This window comes from Parus major, chromosome 11, assembly GCF_001522545.3.
Source record: "Parus major isolate Abel chromosome 11, Parus_major1.1, whole genome shotgun sequence".
Taxonomy (NCBI): Eukaryota; Metazoa; Chordata; class Aves; order Passeriformes; family Paridae; genus Parus; species Parus major.
Genome location: NC_031780.1, coordinates 436297 through 445255, shown reverse-complemented (window position 1 = coordinate 445255; position 8959 = coordinate 436297). Strand labels below are relative to the sequence as shown.

At 49.7% G+C, this 8959-nt stretch overlaps 1 long non-coding RNA gene across 1 annotated transcript; it reads right to left on the bottom strand.

Annotated features, from left to right (window-relative positions):
- Window positions 1-4751: 4751 nt before the first annotated feature.
- On the bottom strand, window positions 4752-8953 carry LOC109022832. The gene is made up of 2 exons (XR_002002185.2): window positions 6888-8953; window positions 4752-5956 (listed from the first exon to the last, which is right to left on the bottom strand). It is a non-coding gene; the product is annotated as an uncharacterized LOC109022832 (long non-coding RNA).
- Window positions 8954-8959: the final 6 nt, after the last annotated feature.

Sequence of the window (8959 nt, the reverse complement as noted above, 5' to 3'; positions counted from 1 at the left end):
CAGGGAAGGGATGGAGGCAGGGAAGGGATGGAGGCAGGGAAGGGATGGAGGCAGGGAAGGGATGGAGGCAGGGAAGGAATGGAGGCAGGGAAGGGATGGAGGCAGGGATGGGATGGAGGCAGGGATGGGATGGAGGCAGGGACGAGAGGAGGCAGGGAAGGGACGGAGGGGGCGCGGCGGTGATGTCAGAGCGGCCTCCGGCCGACGCTGCCAGGTAAACAGCCGGGAACAGCCGGGAACAGCCGGGAACCGCCGGGGAAGGCGGCGGGGCGGGCCGGGCCGGACGAGCCGCCCGTAACCCCTTCGCGCCCGCGCCGCTGTCCCGGGCCCGGCGCGGGGCCGGGGCTCGCCCGTGTCACCGCGGGGCTCCTGGCGGATGCTGCCCGGTCCAGGGACCCCCCCCGCTGCCCAGGCTGGGACACGGAGCAGCGGCGCGGCTCGGGCAGCATCCCCGGCAGCCGAGACCCGCAGCTCAGGTACAGGCAGCTGCGCAGCGCCTAAGAATATCCTGAGTTCGCTGTTGCCTCATTCACCAGAAATGTGCCTTCTCTGCGACGCCTTCGGAGCAGCCCAGCAGTTAAATTAGTAACTACGATAAAAGCTACCAGCGCTGTTCCGAGACAGGGTTTCTAAATCCCCGTCATCTCGAGCAACGTGTGGATGGAGCCTTCAGCCCCCTCCGCCAGCACCCATCTCGGCAGAAGGGATGCACAGCTCCATGCGGGCTCTGCCTGGACTGGGACTGGATCTGGATCTTTCTCAGGCAGGACAGGGTATTTTTTTCAGACATTATCGAGTAATTACTGTGCATCATCGGTATGTCTGTCCTGTCCAGAGTGGCAGAGAAGAATTGCAAGATAGGGAAGTGAGGAAAAGCCCCCGAGAGGCACTGCTGATGGCCAGGTTCCTGCTTCTCCCTGCTCAGCACTCTGCTCTCCCCCCAGAAAACAAAGCTGCCGTCATACGAGTGCCCATAAAACACAAGGCATCCTGAGTGCAGAGATTAGTGGTAATTTTACAAGGACTCAAATAACGTCGGTCTGCAGGGTGCAGCACTGCCTTGAAAGGGAACAGCAGGCATTTCCCCTGGAAGCAAGTTTCCTCTTTAGAGCAATTTACAGCCGAGGTGCAGTGTCACATTGTGGCACAAATACACTGTCAGCCTTTGGTTTGGAAGATGGACATTTGATACCTCTTTCTGCTGCCAAAATGCGCTGCCCAGACCCAACTCCCAGCACGGTTATTTTTTGAAGCATTATGTAATTGGATTGCATGGTCAGTAGTGCTTCCTTAACAAGCCTTTCAGCAAACCCTCTGCCTGCTGCAGCCAATCCTCAACCCTTACATACACACTTACTCACGCAGGCTCAGTCTGGAGTAAGCTCGCTGCTAAATACAGTTAGAAAACAGACGAACCCAGGCTGGGAATGGATCATCTGCTTCCCCCGCTACGTGAGCCATGGTGTGGCCGAGCCCTGGGTGCCGCTGCTGAAAGCAGGGTCATGCTGACGTATCCCAGCTGAGGGGTCACTGCTGCCGCCGACCCCTAATGGGGTAACAAAATCTGCTTTTTGAAGCACCGAGGGGTAACTGGACCCAGTGTCCTTGTCTGCTCTCGCCCTGCCATGACGGCCCCGAGGAGCGCTGGGGACCGGCTTTGGGAAACCTCTCCGAAGGCACTCAGGCCCAGGGCAACAGGGCCTTTATCCCGGGTCCTGGTGGAAGCTGAAGGGCTGAATTAGGAGCCGAGGCTCGGCACGGCTCCCCGGGGCTGGCCGGGCAGCATTCCTGCGGGGCCGGAGCGGCTCGGCCCTTCGCCGTGTTTTCTCCTCCGGCCGCTGGCAGCCCACGGGTTATGGCTCTGCTGACTCACGGCTTCCTGTTTGTGATTGCTGACTGGTGGCAGCAATTGCAGAAGCAATAAGAGATATTAAAAAGCGTGAACTTCCACTGGGACCAGGAGATACAATTAGGGCTGTGCCAAGAAATACACTGCAGCGAGCTGCGGAGCCCTGCAGCCCCCCGTTCCCTTGCTGCAGGAAGTAGGAAAATGAACATCACTGGCCTTTTATCATCTCTGAACCCAAATAAAAATTGCATTTGACTTCTGAAGCTCACTCTGGCTCTTTTCCATGCTCCTCCTCAAAGCCTTTGATCCAGCCTTCTGTCTGGGTCTCCTCTCTCTACCTGCTGCTGCTGCTGAGATGTAGGGATCCGTGTTCTGTGCTTTCACCTGACTGATTCTCTACGAAAAGCCTGCATGAGGCTCTGTAAAGAGGCTGCTTTAGAAGGCATGCACAATGTAATATTATTTCCATTCTTTTTTTATGGGAAATATCTCTGGGGAGAAGCATGAAAGTATACAGAGAAGTGCTTTTTGATCAGTAAGGTCTAAATGCAGCATCCAAACTGCATGTCTGTTTCTTCATATTATGCTGAAATTCATCTTAAAGTGCCACTCCTGGGTGGGCATTTTCCTGTTTCTTCCTCCTTGGCTTGAGCATTTGGAAGCATTGCCATCAGTTTCGTCTCCAGCCCTGGTGGGGATTGTCCCCAAAATGATTTCGCCACCCTATAGTTACTGTATATATAATTCTTCCAGTGTGTTTTAATTCCAATTTTAGCCTGATTGTCAGAATGTACGTTCTGGTTATTCAGATGAGGACAGGAGGTGGAGGATGGTGTTCTATGAGCTGCGTGTCACTGGAGGACAGAATATATGCTGAGGCTGGTCTTTGATGGATTGAAGCTACAGTAGTTTGCAGCTAAGAAAAAAACACTTTTGTATAGGCACTAAAGTGACTTTTAAATTTTTTTTTAACTCTGTGACAGACATAGGGCTGAGAACTGGTACAGAGAACAGACATTAGGGGAGGAAAAAAATCCACCCCAAAACCTCAGTTATTTCAACACATACCAAAAGTGGATTGACAGTGGATGAAGAGGAGGAGGAGGCAGTAGTGAACACGCAACACAGTTCAAGCTGGCAAGGAGCCCTTTCTTGAAGAATGTAAGTTTAACCTTTAGCATTCAAGTGTCTGGGCTTAAGTGTCATTATGAGCAATACTTTCCTCCAGCACAGCCTCTCCTGCTTGGAGGAGGGTTCTGTGCAACCTCATCCATTTTCCCCTTTCCCGTGTATAGAAATCTGTGTTTCTGGTTGCTTCTGCTCTGCCAAGGCCCTTATGGTGGCAGAGCCTCTGGGCACAGTGCAGGTGGCCCTGGATGAGTCCAGACGAGGGTCTGCCCGGCCAGGGGGGCTGTGGAGACTCTGCCGCAGCTCTGGGCTGATGGAGTGAGTGCTTTGGGGTTTGCCACCCCAGCTGAATTTAGGTTAAAGATTTTGTGCTTTGAACTCACAAGTGGAACTGGCTGGGGCAGGAGCCCCCCCAGGGCACGGCCTGCAGCCAGCCTGTGCCCAGGCCTCCAGAGAACAGCACTCCAGGTGCCTCGGGTTGTTGTGGCCACGGGAGGAAAAGGGATCTGCTGGCAAATCGCTTTTGGGAGAACCAAACTCAGAGGAGTGGGAAGGGATGGACCTGGTGTTGCCATTGCCTTCATCACCCCCTCCAGTGCCAACCTCACCTTTTGATAGAGACACAGAGAAAAAAATTAGAGACAGCAGCAGATGAACATCAGACCTGGCTGTGGACAGGCTGCATGAGCCCCCTCCCCCCAAATCATCTCCAGCTGTAAAACACTTCAGGGCTGACAGAAACCACACGCAGCCCAGCCATAACCCAATCTGCAAAGCTGCATTCCAATAAAAACGCAGCATGGACCTAAAAGAAACCCTGTCCAGGATTCTCGCGGCAGGATGGGTGCTGGGTGGGAGCCGTGCCGCTCGCTGCTGCCTGGGGCTGGCTGGGCACAGCCCTCCCAGGGCAGGGATGGAGGCATTGCTGCCAGGCTGCCACTGGGGACAGCTGCAGGGGATGCAGTGCTGCATCCACAGCCCGGGCCCCCAAGTTCAACATGCGCCGCCGCAAATGTCAGATGTGCTTATGTTAAATACAGGTAACACCGTGGTGTGCAGCTGGCAGCGTGATTCCTGCAGATATCCTGTCTGATGAATTTTGCATCTTGTGTTTGTGATTTTTCTGTGCAAAGAAGTACAGGTTTTAGAGGAGCAAGAGCAGATATTTACAAAGAGATAACGATGAACTGTTTGATTAACTGCAGCAAAGATGCTATGTCAGATCCGATTTCTCACTGCTTACAATGCAGGGGTAGAGGACGTGGTTACTATATAGTAAGTGCAGCTGGTGCTTAACTTGGTGAATAATTCAATGCAGACTTTCCTGCAAATCTCCAGCTTAATTCTGGACTAAGTCGGAGGGAAAGAAGGCTGATGGACTATTTTCCAAGGAGCACTTGGCACCTGGCTGGCACAGAGATGAGAGGGTTGCACTGCTGTCAGTGCTCCCAGCCCCAGTGGGGGCTGAGCACAGAAGGGCCAGCCCTGGGCCGGGGTCCCTGCGCAGCCACTGCGCCTGACAGACCCAGAGCAGACCCCAAACAAGCCAAGGTGTCTTGGGCTCTCTGCTGACACACTCTGAGTTCTGTGGAAATCACCCTGTAGTCCAGAATTCTTCTCAATGCTGAAAACATGGTTTTTTCCTAATTCTGGGGGAACTGTAATTTTATTTTGTAATTTATTTTCCTTTTTTTTTTTCCCTTTAAGATGGTTCCCATACATTTATTGTGGGATTTTTCATTTAAAATAGTTTTCTAGGGAAATTACTGTGACAGTGATTTAATTGTTTAATTAAAATCTGACATTGATGACAACATAAATACAATAGGCATGAGGTGATACAGGCATTAAATAAGTGCAATTGTGGAATACATCCACAGAGTACTCTGAGCACACGGAGATGCTCACAAAGAAATGATGTTCAATATTTATCAGGTTAGTGACTCCTAATTAAATGCCAAGACTTTTTTCTTCATTTCTCTCAAAAAGCCAAGAAACATATAGATGTATTCCAAGTGTTTATTTCCATGGCAAACACATCCACTTGTGTTACAGCCTGCAAAACAAGCAAATGCACGTTACAAACCTGCTGTCTGACTGAGGGGTGTTTACTCAGCCCAACTGCAGCAGTCTTGCCAGGTTTGGGGACAGCTGGAATAGCCCACAGAGGTCCTGTCACTCTCACTGCCTAGAGCATGATGCCTTTTAATAATCAGGTAAAACCCCAGAAGCACATTGGAGACAAAAGAATAAATGTTGCTTTGAACATGCCTCCTAGTCCAAACCTCCCCAAATCCTACAGCATTTCTTCTGTAGCAATAGTCTGTCCCCTCCAGCATCCCCATGTCTCAGGAATAAGGGCAGCAGCCCCCCCAGTAAGTGAGGCAAACGTGACTCCAGAAGAAATCCCTGCGATCTGGCTGAAATTGCTCAGCAGTGTGGCTCTCCAGCCGTGCTGCATTTTTGCATCCCAACAATGACTGTGCTGCTGCTGGAATATCCCCTTCCATGCTTCTTGCTGGGTGTCTCTAAATGGTATCAGCTCACTTCTGCAGCTCAGCAAGCCCTGCACAATCCATCGCTGCCGACTGCCTGCCCTTTCCCCCTTCCAAACCCAGAACAAACGCATCTGCTCAAGCTCGATTCCCCTCAACCTTCCCCCCTTTCCTGCTAAACTCCACACAAACAAACTTTCCAAAGGAAAAGCTAGCTTACCTGGCCAATGCTTGGGCATAGAGTCATACAAACTGATCAAGGCAGACATCCTAACTCCAGCACAGGGATTTGATTGCAAATTTCCATTGCAAAGGAGCAGAGGGAACTGGAAATCTGACAAATGCCTTCAAATTGACCTGTGTTTCCACAATGCACGCAGTGTTTAAAATGAATGGCAGACTTTATCATTTGGAGCTCCTTCAAGGACTCTGGCCTTCCATGCTTTGTTCTGATTCTTCAGACACATTTCCAAGAAGCACACAGCTATGGAAGTGGATGATATTGTGGAGACTTTTTCTAAGCGGTATCTCCCCGCTCCCAACAATCATTTTTAAAGCCTGAATTTTAAAAGATAGCCTGGAACTGTTTTTTAGCTCTCTCCATACATCAGGCCCTTGTGCCCCATCAGCCTCCAGCACTGTGAGCCTTGGCCCAGTCCCCATGCTGGGCGGCGAGCGATGGGATGTGCTTGTGGATCCCTGAAAATTCAGCCGAGTACAGTGCTGTCACCACAGCCCCAATGCAAATCCAGCCCACCCCTGCCTCCTGAGCCCCTGGCAGCCAGGTCATGTCTCCAGGGGAGGACCTGATCTCCCTGCAGGACCCAGGGAACCGGAGCTGCTCACCCCCATTGTACGTGTAAAAGATAACCATTCTTGCTGAGAGTCCTGTCCACAAAGCCATATTCACTGCCTTGGAAAAACATTTTGCTTCAAAGTTGTTCCTCTTAATTTGTATACATTTCTACAAATAATAACTTCCCTTTGCCACTATTTCGTCTGTTGAAAATAACATAGAAATGAAACGATACAAATCTTTGCACAAATACATCAGATATGCCATGAGACAAAAAAATGGGTTAATCTAATAATTCAGCTGTGTCTTTAGCAAGTTTCCTATGGGAAAAATCAGTCTTATTTTCCCTGCAGATCTGATACTGAGAGCTTCTTTCTGCTAAGCACATTAAAAGCTATTTGAACCCAAAATCCCATGTATGCGTATGCAGAAATGCACATATAGAAACCAGAGGCACCCACACAATTGCAGATGAGGTTGTATCAAAATTTCTAATTAAAGTAAGGGAAGCCCCTTTTTATATTTTAGCAACCAGATCGTCTTTTTGCATAGAACAAAGAAATCTTACGGGAAGTAAATTTTTTAGAGGAGACACACGTGCACATACATGTAATCATACCTAACGATTTCTGTACGAATTATCCCTTAATTCCTTGGCTGCGTTTCGGTGTTTGCGTAGTGCTTTATCCGCTGGTCCTGCAGCCGTCACTTGTTCCTTCCCTTCTCTTCGCACACAGCCTCCCCTCATCACCTCTTTTTGCAACCTGGAAAACTGGGACCTCTCTCATTCCCCAGCCTGCAGACGTCTGCGTCCAGGATGAGGGGCAAACCTCTGCCCTCTGCTCATCTGCTGTTTCCCTTCCCAGCCTGAGCTCCTGCCTTGCCAGGAGGGGAGGGAAAGATGTCCTAGGACTTGACCCCAGGGCAGAGCCTGCTCGGGCTGGAGCAGCTCCCAGGAGGGTGGGGGGGCCGCAGGGCGCACGCCCCTCTCCCCGCTTAACCCCTCCGCTGCTCCGGCCCGGGGCACTCGGGCTCGTCCCGGAGCGTGACGGACGAGAGAGACGGAGCAGCGAGGGGCTCCGCGCAGCACGGCCAGAGGAGCAGCGGGATCTCCGAGCAGGGGATGTTTGGTTTGTGTTAACTACCCAGACAGATGCACTTCGGCATGTTTGCCTTTATGGGATCCATATGTTGTCATGGGAAATTAGAGGACAGCGGCACACAGCTCGAATTCGCGATGCAAGCGCAGAGACAACATCCATGGCTCCAGCCCGCACACGTCCCCGTGGAGGTGCCTATTTCTGGAGCATCCACGGTCACTCGTTTGCTCCCCAACTTCCCCACACGTTTCCTTTTGCTTTGCTCTGCAAAAAGTGTGGCCACAGGCAGCACCCGCAGCCTGGGCCACCAGATCCACAGCCTCAGGGGAAAAGAGGCACTTTTCTAAGTTATCCCAAGTGCTAAAGACAAGGGTTACTTTATTCTCGCCTCAACTTCTTCCTCAACCCACGTTTGGTTCACGTTCAGCAAGAACAACAGCTACAAATTACATGCACCTTCCCAGGCAGCGCACCAAGCAGCCCCGAAAAATTTTCATTCCCACAGGGCTCCGTGGTTTGGGGCTTGGCTGGTTTTTGAATTTTTTTTTGCTTGTTTTTTTTTTTAGGGTTCGGTGGGGTTTTTTTGTGGGTTTTTTTTTGGAGGGGTGTTTTTTTCTTTTGAAAGATGAGTATATTAACAATTATTCTTCCATAGAACCAGACAGACACATACCAAGCAGGGACTGACAGATTTTTAAGGGCAGCTTTTAAACGTAAACTGGTCCCCCTCTGGAGTCAATCCTACCACCAGGACTCACATACAGCACGCCTGGGTCACTGGGCACACCAGGGCTGCAGGTACAACACCCACTGAACCGTGGCACCTACCGAACCCCGAGTCTTAAAACCTGCGACTTTCTCCCAAACGCAAGACACTTCCAGCAATGCATCCACAGCACAGTCAAATTCCTGATCAGCCATCCTTCCTTCACCCCCATCCCACTTAAAGGGACTTGTCAAAATTCCAAATGTCAACCCCCAGGTTAAGAAATAGGGAAAGCTCAAAACATTTCATTATAATAGGTACTAACAAACATGCAGTTTATTACCTTGCAGTATAAAATACATCTACATTAAGGTTCTCCCAAATGGAAAAACTGACCGCAACTGCATTCCTTGTTCAGAGCTATGAAACAAATCAGGAAGATAATTATTTGAGTAATTATGAAAATAAAAATTAAAAAAAAAAAAAGGAAAAAAAGATGGAAAAAAAAGGCAAAAAAAATTAGCTTCTTGAGATTTTCAAGACATTATTTAATTTAGATGCATTTCTGCTAATAATAAAAACAGCCTCTTATAGAAAGATGAAAAAAAAAACATATTCCTGAAGCCTGGATAGAGGTTCTTTACTGGTTCACCTCCTCCTAAAATTCAAATCCCACATTCCCAGCGATCATCTACATTTCTCACTAGGGATGGAATAGGGAGGGACAAGCTCCTGGAAATAAAAATTTTAAATAATAATCGGACATGGACCCGAGCAGAAAGTGAAAAACGTTACCGTTAGGCTAGAGAAATATTTATTTAATCAAAGCAGAGGTTCTGGTGGGACTGGAGGAATGTTGCATCCTCTCCTAAAAAAAAAAAAAAA